Genomic DNA, 17,726 nt, shown 5'->3' with positions numbered 1-17,726 from the left:
CTGCACCTAAAAGAAATAGTCATTCAGTTATAAATGCACAGTGACACAGATATATTTGGCCTAAGATGGGGACTACCAATGCTGCTGAAAGTGCATCCTAAAGTATTCTAACCGTAGCCATGCGATACATACATCGAGTAGTACATGGGTAAGCCTCTGGGTGAAGAAGTCTCCAATGCATCAAAAGCAGAATGCACTGGACCAAATATAGAGAGTTAATGATTGTGACACAAGAGGTGGAACACTGACTGTTTACTTGTATATCCATTATTTGTGGGATTCAAATAGAGGTTTTGATCTGGCTGGAGACCATGTGAATATGAGTTACAGGATATTTCATAGACCCTCATTGAGATTCTTGAGATAAATGAAAAAGTGAGAGACTTTGATGAACCAGTGGATTCTGAACTGTGAAATGTGCCTTCTTGACGCACTGATGCACCTTTGTGGTAGGGGTGTTTGCAAAAGCGGTGGGCCAGGCAGAAGGGGTGGAGCCCATTACAAGGATCCCTTCCTGTCAAGATTAAACCAAAGCTGTGAGACCTGGTTTTACACATTTTGGGCAGATGGCATGTACACTCTTGTTTGGTAACCATTTTATTAAGGTGATGTTGAGATTTGTGGGGACCAATGCTGCCCTGTAAAAAGCTGGGTACTAGTTGAAGATCCCACCTCCCCCTTTAAGGGTATTTGCAAAGGCCAGTCTAGGCAGAGGTTATTTGACAAGCACCTAGTTTTTCACCAAGACCATGGAACAGAAGGTCCTAATTCAAGTGGTAAGATCATCAAAATTATAGTACTTTCTTCATGCTTAGAGCTGATGGGCAAGTTTGAAGAGAATCATCAAGATGAACCTCTGGATCTAGCCCTGTGAAGAGGAAGGAAGATTTAGGGGCATATTTATACTCCGTTTGCGCCGAATTTGCGTGGTTTTTTTCGAAGCAAATTCGACGCAAAACTAACTCCATATTTATACTTTGGCGTTAGACGCGTCTAGCGCCAAAGTTCATGGAGTTAGCGTCATTTTTTTGCGTGAACACCTTCCTTGCGTTAATGATATGCAAGGTAGGCGTTCCCGTCTTAAAAAATGACTCCGATGCATATGCGTGGGATTTATACTCCCGGGCAAAAATCACGCCCAGGAGTGGGCGGGTCTAAAAAACCCGCATTAGCGCCGGATTTTAACGCCTGGGTCAGGGCAGGCGTTAAGGGACCTGTGGGCTCAGAATGAGCCCAGAGGTGCCCCCCCATGCCCCCAGGGACACCCCCTGTCACCCATGCCCACCCCAGGAGGACACCCAAGGCAGGAGGGACCCATCCCAGGGACATTAAGGTAAGTTCAGGTAAGTATTTTTTTTTTATTTTTTTGTGGCATAGGGGGGCCTGATTTGTGCCCCCCTACATGCCACTATGCCCAATGACCATGCCCAGGGGACAGAAGTCCCCTGGGCATGGCCATTGGGCAAGGGGGCATGACTCCTGTCTTTGCTAAGACAGGAGTCATTTCAATGGGGGTTGGGAGTGGAAAATAAATGGCGCAAATCGGGTTGAGGCGATTTTTTTGCCTCAGCGTTGGCGCAGTTTTGCGTCAAAAAGTATAAATATGGGCCTTAATTTGTTTCTAAAGAATTGACACCCAATTTTCCAGATAGCTAGGTGTTACAGGTAGTACAGAGACCCTGGTGGAGATTTAATATGTCACAAATTCAAGACAGTATTCTTCGCATTATTCAGTTTTCATGAGGGAAGTCCAGACCGGTAGGCAATGAGGTGAAGAAGGCAGAGGTGAAGGAGTAGGGCAGTATCTCCTTGGGTACCAGGACAAGACGGAATTACACTACGTGCAACAAGTGGTGCCAGAGGTTTTAGTCACAGGCGTGATTGTGAAGCCAAAGCATCATGCAGATGGCCTTCCATTTTTCAAATTGCAACTCCTAGTATAGTGTACTAGCATTAGTGTACTTCTCTTACATTCTGAAGTACAGTTATACACCACACAAGTCCAACCTCTAGCATTTCAACATCCTCCCACAGAAAGTAATGGAGACATGGAGTTAACATAAAACCCCATAATACATTATGTTAAATTTGATTATATTATTTGAAGTAGTTAATAATGTAAATAAATGTACTTTAATGTAAAAACATATAAAAATAAGTATGTATTATTTTATTCAAATATATTTTAATACATTATTTTGAAACTAAAAATGAGTGTAACATGTTTTATTAAATTATAACTGAACTACTTCCAATTAATTTTATACATCAATTTTAATAATTTTAATGCCTATGAAAAATGTCTTTTTACTTTAGTTGAGTATTATGGGGCACATTTATACTTTTTGGTGCAAAACTGCACTAACGCAGTTTTGTATCAAAAGGTTTTGCACCGGCATGCACCATTCTTGAGCGCCAGCCGGGCACCATACTTATGGAATGGTGCAAGTCGACGCAAAGGGTAGGCTAATGTTAAAAAAATATGACATTATCTGGGTGGGGGTGGGGGTATGGGAGAAGGGGTTTTGCACCAAAAACTGATGTTAGGCAGGTTAGAGTAAAAAAATTACTCTAACCAGCCTAGTTTCATTTTCTGATGCAAAACCATCCATATCACATGACTCCTGTCTTAGAAAAGACAGGAGTTATGCCCACCACCCCAATGACCAGCACAGGGGACCAGAGTCCCCTGGTCATGGACATTGCGCCCAGTGCCATGTAGGGGGGGCCATTTTAGGGCCCCCAATGGCACTTAAAAAGAAAATATATATATATATATATATATACTTACCTGTACTTACCTATACTTACCTGGGATGGGGTCCCACATCATCCTCTGTCCCTCTGGTGTGGGTCGGAGTGTCCCTGGGGCCAGGGGAGGGCACCTGTGGGCTTATTCCATGGTGTTCCACCATGGAAATAGGCCCACAGGTCCACTAACGCCTGCCCTGACCCTGGCGTTAAATAATGGTGCAAAACAAGCTGTGCACCATTATTTGACCTCTCCTCCCTCCGTGCGTGATTTTGGCAAGGGGGATAAATATGGAGCTAAGGCCATAGAGTCATTTTTTGCAAGGGAAAGCCTACCTTGCATCTCATTGACACAAGGTAGGTTCCCACGTTCAAAAAATGACTTTAACTTTATAACTGTGGCCCTAGACGGGTCTAGTTCAAAGAATAAATATGGAGTTAGTTTTGCACCAAATCTGCGTAATTTTTTTTAACGTAAATACAGTGCAAAACAAGTATAAATATGCCCCTAAACATGTAAAGTATCTACCACCTTTCAAACAGTGCAAATAGTACTAGTAAATCAAACACAATTGACCGCTTTTTAACCATTCACACCATTTGGATTTTCGCAAAACCTAAAATGTATGCACTGGGAGTAACTTGCCACCTGCTTGCCATATGTAATGCCGATTCGAACAGTTTTAAAGTTATAAGCAATTTTATACTTTACTGCATCCCTTCTACACGTTTTGTTGTGAGTGATGAATGTAGAAATTAAAACACTAATATGGATGTGTTAGAGTTCAAATGGAGTTTTAGACCTAGGACCATAGTTATGGCCAAGTCATGCACTGCAGCACAGCGCAGCAAGTCACCTTGCTGTGTGACAGGGAAAGGGCAGGGATGCATCATCGCAGTCTTTCTCCTTGCGGATGGGGTTTTGGCAGCCTAGTGCCAACACAGGCACCCTTGCACCATGGTGCAAGGGTGCCTCTATTGTAAGGAGGATTGTTTTGTACAGTAAGGGGCACCTTCATTCACAAAAACAATCCCCTGAGACTGATTTCTCTTAACAAGGAAGTAACAAGGAGAAATAAAGATATTTCTCCTTGTTACGCATTTCCTGGAAAGGCGTAGCATTTTGGCCCAATCTGTTAAATCTGGGAAAGCAACAAAATCCATGGAAGTTGCGTGGTAACACCCCCACAACACGCATTGCTTTACTCCAGTTTTATGAAGCCACGCAAGGCCACCTCAAGGTGACCTTAAGGTGGCCTTGCGTGGCTTCATAAATCTGCCTTAAGAGTTGCGTCACACTTGAGCTATGTTGTGTGGTGCAAAAATGACACAACTATGGCCGTAAGTATAGCCACTCGTTCAGGCCTAGTTTAGTCAGGCACAGGAAAACACAGTTTTTGCACAGTGTAATGTTTTTGATTTTTTGTACAAAAATGTTTATAGCACTAGGCACACTATTTTAATAAGTCAAAATGAGCTCTCTTACCTATGTGAAAATGCACAGAAACCAAGTATAAGAGAGGTCTGATCTTAGGTGTCTGACCAGTAACAATAGAAACATATAAATGAAATGTTCAAAAAAGGCAGTCATGAAACAACTTCAAGTATTCCCTTTAAAACAGTTTGAAACATTTTATATTAATGGAAAGAACTAACCAGTGGGTGCAGCATGCAGATCTACACCCCTTGAGATACATATTAGGTGAAAGAATAACATTGTTTTGGATTTAGAACAAGCATGTCAAGACATAAGAGTACCAGAATACCATGGCCTAAATACCTTCTGGCAAAAATATACTGTCCATAATTTTGTTTACAAAAATATTACCCAATTGTAGTTACTAATAAAAAGTGAGCAGCAAGTGGAGCAATTTTTTTTAAAACAACATTGAGGCCAAAATATTTATGTCAAATTACATTTTGATGTAGTTATGCAGACAGACAGCCTATTTAAGGCCTGATTTAGATCCAGGCAGAAGGCCTGATTCAGATCTAGGCAGAAGGGTTACTGCATCGCAACGGTGACAGAAATCCTGTCTGCTGAAATCTAAATACCATTGATAGAATGCAGCAGACAGGATATCCAGCACTGTTGCGACGGAGTAACCCCCCCCACCAAGATCTAAATCAGGCCCTTAGTTTCCTAACAGCACTCTGTCAAGAATGAGGGGCCGACTAAGAGCTTCGCAGAGAGGGTACTCTCTCCACCAAACTGAAGGTCAACCAACCTCATTTAGAGATGGGTGGACCTTTGTTGTGTCGATGGTGGAGACTACTCTGTCTCTGCCACCTGCATAAACCTCGGGAGGTTCAAAAGAATAAGGGTCATCTGAGGTTTGACCATGTATCCACCCAACAGATTTAGAGTAGGCAAACACAGGACCAGTTTTTACTGTTCGTCACTAACAGGTAAAACATGCAGTAGTGGGCCATGAAAACTGCAAAGTGCCCACTCTGTAATGGAAGAGAACCGCCATGGAAAGAAAGAGCATTGCTTTACATATTTTCCAAAGCAAAACCCCACTTTGTTTTTTTTGTTTTGGAAAATAAGTAAAAAAAAAAAAAAATTGCCATGCAGCTCCATCATGCTGACCGAGCCATCTGTCAACTTACAATGCATTGACAGGAATCACTATCACGGCCATTTCTGACAGGACTAAGGATGTCCCCTGAGGCAGCAGCCATCTCATAAGTTGGCAGGTGTGGACTCCATCAGGGCAAAGGAGTAATTTACTCCATTACCCTGATGGAGTAACACCCCTTCCATCAAACTCTAATTCCACCCAGTGAAATATGTGTTGCATATTAATAGGAGACACTGTTTTGTGTAAAGGATAGTATTGATTTGTCTGCTGCATAAGGAATATGGTTATCTGGTGCTTATCGCTTATTAGGCACCGCAAAAACATGGCTGTGAGGACAGCACATCCTCAGTGTTCTCTAAATTAATGTTTTTTCCCCATTCATTTCTGGTCGGAGAGAGTCATTAAAATCTGTTATACAAGTCAATGCCTTGACAAATCCAACACAAAGAAGAAAACGTTCTTGCATGTATGCAAGTCAGCAAAAAGTCATAGCAGGATCCCAGGTTGTTATGTGAGGTCATAGTAGGGGTAGGTGATGCCCTGTTTTTTTCTCCTAATTTAGTATGAGTATTTCTCACAAGAACAAGTTTTGTGTGTATTATGTGAAAGTTGGTGTCCTGTTCTATCTGTCTTGATTCATATGCACATAAGGTGTACTCTCATGTGCAAAATGCTTCCGCTATACTGTTATCAAACTATGTCCTCTCACTTTATGTAAATTGTGGGTTGAACTTTGCTTGTGTATTGCACATTGCTCTAGAAAACAACATGGGGCAGATTTATTAAGCAAAACAGCACTGCAGCCAAAGTTGCTGCGCTTTGTTGCATCAAAGGTTGAGCAACATTTGCACCATATCTACTAAGATACGGTGCTGTTTTTCTCTCGCTCAGCATCGACGCATTTTGCTGCCGTGTGCAGATGCACACATCCTTTCACCATTAGGCAAGTTTGCTTTCTGTGAAGCATAGATATTATCCTTAATGTGGACCCTTCTAGTACAATAATACAGCTTAATAGATTCCCCACTGTGTATTTATGCTGTACAGTGTAGCACATGTGAAAAGTTGGAAAAACAAAGGTGCATATTTATACTTGACTTGTGCCATTTTAACGTAATTTTTTTCACACTAAAATGGTGCAAACTTAACTGCCCTCGCCGCCTGCACCCCCTTTTCATACCATTGCCGCTCCCACCTCTCAGCTGTCCTCTCCCCCCCCCTCCTTAATGGCAGCTGCTGCGCAGTATGAAGAGCAACCTCTCAGACCTGGTCAGTGAACTGCTCGGCCTCCGCATAGCTCCACCACTAAGTGGAAGCCTATCCTGTCTTGAACTCTGACCTCGGTCAGAAGTTTGAGCCCCTCCTCCACCCTCAGGCTTCTGCCTGGGCCTCATCCCTGGTGCATAGTGGGAGAGCTCTGCTCTTCTGCTGGGCTGTCCTCTGCCCCTTTTCTCTTTTTCCCTCCTTTTTAGGACGAGCATAGCAGCACGCAAGCGCTGCTTTCCCCTACGTGTAGTTATCTATTTGGGCTTATCACCACACCTACCTCACGCTCGTTGGTGGGCTTGCCTTTCAAAAATGCTTTGTTATCATTGGGAAATGCTTTACATTTGTCCCTCCTTGGGGCGGTTTGGTTACACCTTGGGCATCACCCCTGTTACATGGCTAATTGCACTTTTGCCGATAACTTTCAGTGCCAGCTAACTTTTTTTCCTTTTGTGTGTCTCTTTTACACTCATGCTCGTGGCAGCTGGGGGCTCGCTTATGTAAAACTATTTTACCTTTCAATGTTTCTTTTTGTCTGTGAATAATTTGGTTATTCGGGATAGGTCTTGGTAGGGTCCCCCACCTGTAACCTGAGAGACTAAACCACTGAAGATATCTCCGCTCCCTCAGGATGGTAGAAGCTGGCATGAGTTCACCATTATACGCCGTTGTCATGCTCCCCACCCGTGCCTGTTTATTGACCCTTCGCAGCACTACGAGGCTTGTAGGCTGCAATGAGTCTTTGTAATGCAAGTCCACTCTGCTAATCCTGTTCTTCAGTTACTTACATGTAATGATTCAGGCTTTGAGTATTGATTACTTATCACTAGGGTCCTGCAGAAGGGTGGTGGGGACACAGCATCTATTCCTGCGGGATCTGAGCACCAGATGATGATGCACGCCGAACAGGCAAGGACAAGGCTCTGTTTCTGACCATTATATTCCTGCTTCCCTCCTCCGTCCCATCTTTCTTTCCCCTATCACCTCTCATTCCCTCCAGTGTGCCCCTTCTGTCTAACAATGTGTCCCTTCTATCTAGCTCAGTGGGCAGGACACATGCAGAATAGACGTCGAACCTGTATATTACAGTTGCAAACACGGAGGACTGATTCACGCTCTCCTCCCTCCGAGGTCGATAATTCGAGGTCCACCGATCTGTGAAATAGTGACATTTGCTATTAAAGCATTTGGAAATCGAGAGTTTGAGCACTAACCACGAAGAACTCATTGTTAGTTTCAGTGGCTTCGCAGTGAATCCCCGCACGCTTCAGTTCTTCATATTTGTCTGAAATTTAAAGACTGCTTTTCTCTCTGAAGTGCTCTTGTGCAGCTTGGTAGGCACAGAAAAACCTTACTTCTAGAGTTCTTATTTATTCAAGTCTAAGACCTAGTGTAAAGGGCAGAGCTCCAAACTTTGGAGCTGGGGGAACCAGGTTTGAGTCTCGGTGTCAGCTCAACACCCTGTGATTCTGGGCAGATCACTTAACTTCCCCACTGTCTACAAAAATGAAGGTCCTTGTGTAATGTAACTAGTGCTCATGTAAAGCACCCCAATACCTTTGGGGCGAGCTCACGCTATATAAAACCTGCATGAAGAGAAGCTGAACACTTCCGTCCCCTCCTCCCACACCATCCCCTGGACTGTAGAGGGCTCTATTACAGAGAGGTCCCAGCAGGCCACCTTCCTCTTCACACAAAGTACATATTGGCGTCTAAGTGGTATTTTGTCACAAGGGCCAGAGCCTCCTGCTCCCAGCACGCCCTCTCATTCTCCTAAGTAGGCTGCAGACAGGGCCCTCTGGGGGCTCCCCGGCCCCCCTGAACAAGGACCAAGTGTCCCCTTTCTCACATTATGGGAGTACCAGGCAGATGTCAGAAATGAGATACTTTGGGGCAGGCTCCTCTTCGGAGAAGGACCTGTGAGCTCTTGGGGTCAGATCACAGAGATAGCCCTTCAAGCGGTGGCCAAATGTTTATTCATTTATGTGCATTTATGTGCTTGAGTGCCCCATGAGGGCTGAAGCTACTCCAGAGAGCTTGCAAGCATAGTCTGACATGGCAGGAAACACCTCCTTGCTAAAATCACAGCCAGCTATTTTATGGTATCCCAACATTTGTATAGCACTCAGCTGCCACTAATGTGGCATCGTCGCACTAGAACTTTCTGAAAGTATGTTAAAGTATAGGAGGGTCCTTTTTAGGGTCGAGCGTGCAAGCGCTATGGCCTGTTGTAATCTCTCTGTGGGCTTTGAACCACACCCACTCTTGCTATTCATTCTCTGTTGTGCTTGTCTTAAATGCTTTATTTTTATTGGTGCATTTTGTGAAATGTCTCTAGGTTGTGTGCTTAGTTACCTCCACAGGCGTTTTAAATAAGTGAACATTTCTGTTGGCCTTCACACTATGGCACGCTGCCTCCTGTTACAGCGTGTGATGGCCCCTCCTCCGGTTTCTGTTTGCCTTTCATCCCGGCAGCGGTCCTTTCTAGACATTCACGCAGGGAGCCAATAACTCTCACGGCAGCGGTGGCGCTTTGATTCGGCTTGTTTTTAATTTTCAATTTATCTGGCAAGAAAAGTCCAGTTAGGAATTTACAAAGCTAATAGCTCTAACTCGAACAAACACGAGACCCATTACATTGCAAATGCTTGTTCTTAGTGTGCTTTCTTTGTGCTTTTCGCTCCTGTGCTTTCCTCTTTCTTTGCCTCTGTCTCTTTTCTCCTCCTTTTCTCTTTAAGTGTGCTGACTCTTTTCGCTCTGTGCTTCTTCTCCTCATTTTTCTCCTCGCTCTTCGCGCTCTCCCCGCCGCTGTTGCCCCTGTGGCCCCACCCCCCTCCTCTCTCGCTTTCTCCCCACTGCTGCTGCCCCCGCAGCCCCACCCCCCTTTTTTGTGCCCTTCCCGCTCCCTCCTCCCAGGTGTCCTTCCCCCCCTCCCTACTTAATGATGGGCGCATGCAGTGGGAGCGAAGCTGGCGCGCCAAAGGCACGCCTTAGGCAAGCCCGTCTGCGCCCGTTTGTGCCCGTCCGCACCCGTCCGCGACCCGACTGCGACCAGCGCCGAGACCTCTGGACCTCTCACCCTCCACCACTACACGCCAGCAGCACTCATCGCTCTCAACCCGGGACATGACTACAACTGTAAGTAGGCATCACCAAGCAACACCAAGGGACCCTTCACCTGTTGCCACTGCAAATTCACTAGCCTCCGTCACTCAAGTCCACTCCGAGGACCCACAAAACAGAACACAGCCTCAGATGTATCCTGATCAACACTCGCCCCATCCACAGACACGCCATCGAACTCTGGAACCTCATCGACACCGCATCCCCAAAAGTTGCTTTCCTCACAGAACCATGCCTTAACCCCTCGTCAGCTATAGACATCGTCATCCCTGGCGGCTACAAGATCATCCGCAAAGACCGCACAAACCGCCCCGGGGGAGGCATCGGAATCGTCCACAAAGAATCCCTACACCTCACCACCAGCACCGAAGACTGCACAACCAACATGGAACTCCTCCACTTCCAGATTGGAACTAACCCTGACACGACTCTGCGGGGCACCCTCATCTACAGGCCACCTGCCCCCCTTTCTGCGACAACATCGCTGGCCTAGCCACCACCCACGCTCTTACATCCAAGGACTACATCCTACTGGGGGACCTCAACTTCCAAATGGAAAACCCAAACGACAACAACTCCTCCACCCTGATCGAAAACCTCACCAACCTTGGATTCAAGCAACTCGTCACACACTGGACCCCATTTTCTGCACCAGCAACCATGCCTCCATCAGCCACAACACTGAACTTCAATGGACCGACCACCGCTGCATTAATTTCACCTTCAACAAACCCATCAGTTGCCACCACACTCCCCAACTTCCCCGCAGAAATTGGAACACGGTCACTGAAGCCAAGCTCACCACCAGCCTTAACGTAGCACCTGCCCAAGCTGACGACAATGTCAACACTGCCGCACACAACCTCCACAAATGGATCACCGACTGCGCCAACACCCTCGCCCCTCTCAAGACACCACACCACAAAGGCACAGCCATGAAAGCAAACTGGTTCACCCCCGCACTCAAAGAATCAAAGCAGGTCTGCAGACGACCAGAGAGGAAATGGCGCGCTGACAAGACCCCAGCAAAACACAAAACCTTCAACGCCATCAAACTACAACACCAGCTCATCAAGACCACCCAAAAACTCGCCCTGCAACAACTCATCAATAAAAACGCCCACAACAGCAAGGAACTTTTTACCATCATCAAAGAGTTCACTAACCCCAACTCCAACTCCACCGACATCCCCCAATCGCAAGAACTCTGCAAAAACCTTGTCAACTACTTCAACTCCAAGATCACAGACATTTACAACAGCTTCACCACCAAGGGCCCCCCACGACTCTCACCACCAGCCTGTCGACCAAAACATCACCACGCCCCCCACCCTCCTCTGCTGGAGCAACATCACCGACAACGAGACCTGCAACATCATGGCAACCATCCACTCAGGAGCGCCCACTGACCCCTGCCCTCACCACATCTTCAGCAAAGCCAGCAACATCATTGCACCCAAACTCTGACATACCATCAACCACTCCTTCGAAACTGCCACCTTCCCATAGAGTTGGAAACACGCTGAGATCAAACCTCTTCTGAAGAAACCCACCGCCGACCCGGCAGACTTCAAGAACTACCAGCCATCTCCCTGCTCCCCTTTCCGGACAAAGTCATCAAGAAAGCAGTCAACAAACAACTTGCAGCCTTCCTGGAAGCCAACAACACCCTGGACCCCTCTCAGTCAGGACTCAGAAGCAACCATAGCACCAAGACCGCCCTCCTTGCTGCCACAGATGACATCCGCACCCTCCTCGACCGAGGCAAGACCGTCACCCTCATCCTCCTGGACCTTTCTGCTGCCTTCGACACAGTCTCACATGACACGCTACACACCCGTCTCCACGACCGCCGGCACTCGAGACTCAGCTCTGCAATGGCTCTCCGCGTTCCTCATCAGCAGAACATATAAGGTCTGACTCCCCCCGTTTCTCTCGGAAGCCACCAAGATCAGCTGAGGTGTCCCCCAAGGATCCTTGCTGAGTCCCACCCTCTTCAACCTCTACATGACCCCACTGGCCACAATCGTCAGAAGCCACGCACTCAAAATCGTCTCCTACGCTAACGACACCCAACTGATAGTCTCTCTCACCAACAACCTGACAACTGCCAAGAACAATCTCCACAAAGGAATGAAAGCAGTCGACGCCTGGATGAAAGAAAGTTGCCTCAAACTGAACTCGGACAAAACAGAAGTCCTTATCCTCGGCTCCACACCCTCCGCCTGGAATGATTCCAGGTGGCCCACTGCCCTCGGAAACGCCCCCACGCCCGCAACCTCGGCGTCACTTTAGACCCATCCCTCTCCATGGACCAACAGGTGAGCGCCGTCTCATCGGGTTGCTTCCACACCCTGGGCATGCTTTGCAAAATATACAAGTGGATCCCTACCAGATCCAGAAGAACAGTCACCCAGGCCCTCGTCAGCAGCCAACTCAACTACGGCAATGCACTCTATGCCGGAACCACTGCAAAGACTCAAAAGAGACTACAACGTATTCAGAACGCCTCCGTCCGTCTCATCAAGAATGCCCCTCGACACAGCCACACCTCTGCCCTTCTCAGAGACCTACACTGGCTGCCTATCGACAATAGAATCACCTTCAAGCTCCTGACCCACGCCTACAAGGCACTACACGATGTCGGACCAGCCTTCCTCAACCACAGACTCTCCTTTTACACTCCCGCCAGACAACTCCGCTCCCCCGACCAGGCTTTCACCAATGTCCCTCTTATCCAGAAAACCACAGCCGGAGGAAGATCTTTCTCCCACATTGCAGCCAAGACCTGGAACACCCTCCCCATCCACCTCAGGCAATCCCCCACCCTGTCACAGTTCAGGAAGGACCTCAATACCTGGCTCTTTGACTGATGCTCAGCACCCTCCTTCCCCCCCAGCTCCTTGAGACCCTCACAGGTGAGTAGCCGCACTTTACAAATCCCTGATTGGTTGATTGAACTCCATATTTATATTTTGACGCTAGACCTGCCTTGCATCAAAATATAGGAGTTAGCGCCATGTTGTGGAAGCGGCAAACTACCTTGCTCTAATTAGATGCAAGGTAGGCGTTCCTGTCCACAGCATGACGCTAACCCCCTACCACCATATTTACACTCCGGCACAGAAACGACACGCATGATGTAGGCGGACCCAAATAATGGTGCTAAGCCAGCTTAGCACCATTATTTAATGCCTTGGGCAGACCAAGCGTTAGAGTGACCTGTGGACCCATTTCCATGGCTAAACACCATGGCCACCCCAAGCCTCAGGAACTCCCCTATCCACACCAGAGGGACGCCATAAGATGGGGGACCCCATCCTGGGTAAGTATAAGTAAATATTAATTTATGTGTTTTTCTGTGCCATTGGGGACCCTTACATGGTTCCTCCTGCCTGGCATGGGGTGTTATTGCTTTGCCAGAGGACACTGGTCGCCTGGGCTGGCCATTTGGGTGGTGGGCATTACTCCTATTTTACATAGACAGGAGTCATGTTTGGGTGGTATGACGTCAGAAAATGATGCTAGGCTGGTTAGCGGGATATTTGTTGCCACTAATTGCCTAGCGTCATTTCTGACCCACTAATGCCTTTCCCCTCTCCCCATCCCCCCCAGTTAGCCTCTTTTCTTTAGACACTGGCCTGTACTATGCAACCCCATGCACCAGTCCAATAATAAGGTGCCCGCCTGCCGCTATGGAATGGAGCTAGCAGGCACTATGGAGTTTGCCGCAAAACTGCGTTAACATAATTTTGTGGAAAAATCCATAAATATTGGCCTTAGAGACTTTTAAAAGTTGATCCACAGTTATGCCTGCCTCGAGAAGGTGTTATGTTTTTGCCACAAATCACAGTCTACAAATATTTGTCGTTAGGGATTTGCATCAAAACCCATCGATGGTTGCATGGGAAAGCCCAAGTACCACATACATTCAACCTCTTGGCACATATTAGGACAAAATACAACACAATACTAATTTGTATTACTTTAGGTAACCTTTGAATGCAAATCATGGTCTGAGTTGGTATTTAATTCCCATTAAAGTATTTTGTGCTGAGTCTGCATGTATGTTATGTTACGTTATAGCATGTTTATTAGTACAGCACACAACTCACTCAAAGGGTTTCATGGAGCTGAAGGAGGAGCTGAATTGGCAGAGCCAAGGTTAGGGCCAGGTGGGGAGCCAGGTGTTGAGATTCTTATGGAGTTAAGAACGGAGGGGGAGGAGGCTCTGATATGCAAGGACAGGTCATTCAAGGCTTTAGGAAGGCATGATTGCTGGATCTGGTTCTGTGTATGAAGGGGATGTGTGTGATTAGAAGTCTAGCTAAGGAGAGGTGTTTGGTAGGTTTGTGGATGTTTATGTGGATGTTGAGGGATGTGGGGCCAATGTTGTGTAAGACTTTGTGTGTATGAGGAGTTTGAAGAGTACTTATTTGTGGATTTGGAGACATTGGAGATCTTTGAGGTGTGTGGTAATGTGAGTGTTGAAGGGAGGTTGACTGTGAGACTGGCCACTGAGTTTTTTATGGTTAGGAGTCCTATGGTCAGTTGAGCATTGATTCCAGCATAGTTTTTTGCTGTAGTACAGCTTGCTAGTTGAGAGGGGTTGGTGGATAGTTCTAGAAATAAACATATTGAGTGTGTGGAAGCGGGAGCTGGAGACTGTGTTCACTTGGTCACTCATGGTGAGTTGATTGTTAATTACTATTCCAAAGTACTTTTTTGTGGGTTACCAGGAGGGATGTCGGTATACGTTTAGCAGGCTAGCAAGTGGAGTTCCAGAGTGAGGTGACTTTGCCAAAGGTAACTATATTTGACTTGTCTGCATTGAGATTGAGCCAGTTGTTTTTTATTCATCTAGTGAATTTGCTCATGAAGGCTGAGAAATTGGTCTGGGTGCTTGGTGTCTTGTCGAAGAGGGAGAGTGCGAGCTGGGTGTCATCAGCAAAAAATATATTTGTTGATACCATGGGTGTGGATTATGCTGGTGAGTTGGGGCATGTAGGCACTGCACAGAGTGAGGATAAGTGAGAATTCTTGGGGGAATTCAGCAGATGAAGTTGACAGCGTCCGAGGTGAAGGATGCAAGGCTGATTGACTAAGTACATCCTTTCAATAAGGAACAAATCCAGCAAAGTGTGGGACCTTGGATGCTGGCTTTGTGCAGTTGTTGGACAAGGATTGGGTGGGAGATGACGTCAAAGGTGGCAGAAAGATTCAGTAGGATGAGGGTCACAGTGTCACCTCTGTCCATGATCATACTGATGCCATCTCTTTGGTGATGAGGATGGTCTCTGTACTGTGGTTGGGCCCTAATCCAGATTGAGTGGTGTTGATGAGGAGGTGATTGTCACTGGGCGGGTGGCAAGGTGTTTGCCCATCATCTTTTCCATGTCTTTTACTGGATATGGTAGTAGAGAGATCAGCTAGTAGCTGGCTGGCATCTTGTTTCAAGGGACGCAGGTAGGAGGTTGTGATGATTGAGGAAATTCAGGATCTGGGTAAGGGCTGCACTGGTAGGGTTCAGTCCTTTGATGAAGGTGTGGTAAGGGTAGGGGTCCGAGGGTGTTCCAGTGTGTATGGAATGCATGGTCCTTGTGGTTCCTTGAGTGATGAGGGTGGGACAGGTGGTCAGGGCGGTCCTCTGGGTATTGGCAAAGATGGTCAGGAGAGCTGTGAGTGTGTAAAGGTCCAGAGTGGGCTTGACGTTTTCATGCATGCATGTGATATTGTTGCTCAGGAATAGGGACACCAGGATGCAGAGGTCCTGAGAGGTGGTTATGCTGGTGGAGCTTACCACCAGAGAGGTGAAGTCTTTCAGTATGGCACAGATTTCTTTGGAACTGTTGTGCTGTTTTCAACACAGTTGGTGAGCGTGGAGCATTTAGTAGTTCTGATTTGCTGATGGTAGCATCTAAGGGTGGATTTGTAAGTGCCCTTGTTGGTGGCATCTTGACTTTTTCTCAATCTGTATTCAAGTTGCTTGCAGTGGTTTTTGGTGAGCTTGAACTCTTCCATGTAACAGTTTTCTTGTGATCCAGTTCTCCTGGTTTTGTTGGCTTTGAGAGGAGCCAAAGTATCTGCACAGGCAGTGATTCAAATTTGAAGATGAATTTGAGGAGGTTGTTGTTTCAAGGCTGTTGATGTAGGAGTTCTGAAGACCAAGATACTGTTAAGTTCTTGTTCCAGTCCTGCCTGAAAGATTTGGTGATGGTGATTTTTGAGTAGTGTGAGATGGGTAAACTGAAGGTGATTAAGGTGGGGTCGACTAGGTGATTGGTGTGGGCTGGTCTACTCTGATGGCACTGAAGTTGGTGAAGATGTGTGAGGCAGAGGTTAGACAGGTCCTCGAGGAGGTTGGTTGTGTGGGGATTTGTGAGGTCCTTCAGGTGGTGGGTCACCAATGAGGATGAAGACTTTGGAGTCAAGAATTAGGAGGGCAAAAAAGTCAACAATGGTGCTACTGAAGTTGGCACATAGGCTCAGGGTGTAGTTGTTGGTGATGAGGAGTATCAAGGTCAAGTGTTCCGTGTTGCCAGTGATGCTTCTCAAGGTGGTGGAACATCGGATGAATTATTTGACGATGATAGAAATTCTGCCACCTGAACTGTTTCTCCTGTCTTGCGATCTTGTATCCCGGGGGGATTGTCGTGGTACTCATGGGGGCCAATGAGGGAATCAGCCAGGTTTCAGTTAAGAAGAGAAGGTCTGGTGAGTGTTTTTATAGCAGATCCCAAATTTCAGAGGCATGTTTTGTGAGGCAGAGAGTGTTGAGGAGTTGCAGGACAGGGAGAGGTGTGGTATAGTGTGGGTTAAGTGTGCATCTTTGTCTGTTGACGGTGTTGGGTTGTGGGGTGTGTGGTTAGAGAGAGGTGGGTGCAGGCAGGTGCATGTAAAATGGCAGGTGGAGCAGGAGAACTCACCTTCAGTCTTATGTGGTACAGCAACAGACCTGGGACATGCAACTGAGGTTCAGGGCACGAACAGTCACAGTGGAATATAAGCAGGGGCTCGTGGGTGGAAGGAAGATCAGAGATCCTGTGATGGGCTCAGGCATGAATGACATTTTGTGATGCAAACTCATTGTATATTTGGTCCCTTGTTTTACATTTCCTGCTATATATTTCTACATGAGTCAAATCTCACCCAAGCAAAAGCTACACAGTCAGTCAAGGCATGAAGAGAACAGGAAATTACAGAGCTACAGTTAACCCAATAACCAGGATCTGCACAAAGTTACACCCATGAAAGAACACCAATGCACTGGCATGGGCTGTAACTGGCTTCAAGTACAAAAATGTGGTTTTAGTAAAGAGTATTTACTCTTGCAACCAATGTTGTGAGTATAGAAATAAAATTGCTATGGCGCAAAGGCCAATTTTCCTTTGACAAACGTTTCAATCCAGTCCTATATAAAAAAGCACCACGTGTTTGCCTCCCACATATTAAAGAACTTCTTGAAAGAAGTTTGGCTTTCTCCCTAATTTCAAGCTTTAATTACAAAACGTTTAAAGGAGTGTAGGATGTGGAATCTTTCATGGTGTCATTTTGTACCGTCTTGACACCTTTGTCAAACCAATAATTGACATGTTTACACTACGGTATTGTATTTGCCACAGTTCTGCAGGTTTGAGACACTAAAACAGATAAACGCCCAGATTTACATGCTTTTCTTCATAATTCCTTTAATGCAAAACCCCTGCAAAGTGTTACGGTGGGAAAACCAATCCAACACAAATCACTATTTGTGTTGGATTGTAACTCAAAGCAGAGCAAATCTGTGCAATGCACTGCCTTGCACTTCTTTGTGCCAGGGTCCGTTCCATTAGTGGTACATACAACCACCCATGGGTTTTGATCCAAATCCCCACCTACAAAGAATTGCAGACAGGTATTTGCACCAAAATCCTGTACCTCCTCGCGCCAGCAATAGGGAGAAGAAATGTTCTAATTCTTTCTAATTTTTCCCACTTTTCATTTGAACTGCATTCTGCAGCA

Source organism: Pleurodeles waltl, chromosome 5 (assembly GCF_031143425.1).
Source record: "Pleurodeles waltl isolate 20211129_DDA chromosome 5, aPleWal1.hap1.20221129, whole genome shotgun sequence".
NCBI lineage: Eukaryota > Metazoa > Chordata > Amphibia > Caudata > Salamandridae > Pleurodeles > Pleurodeles waltl.
Note: the sequence above shows the minus strand (reverse complement) of the source record.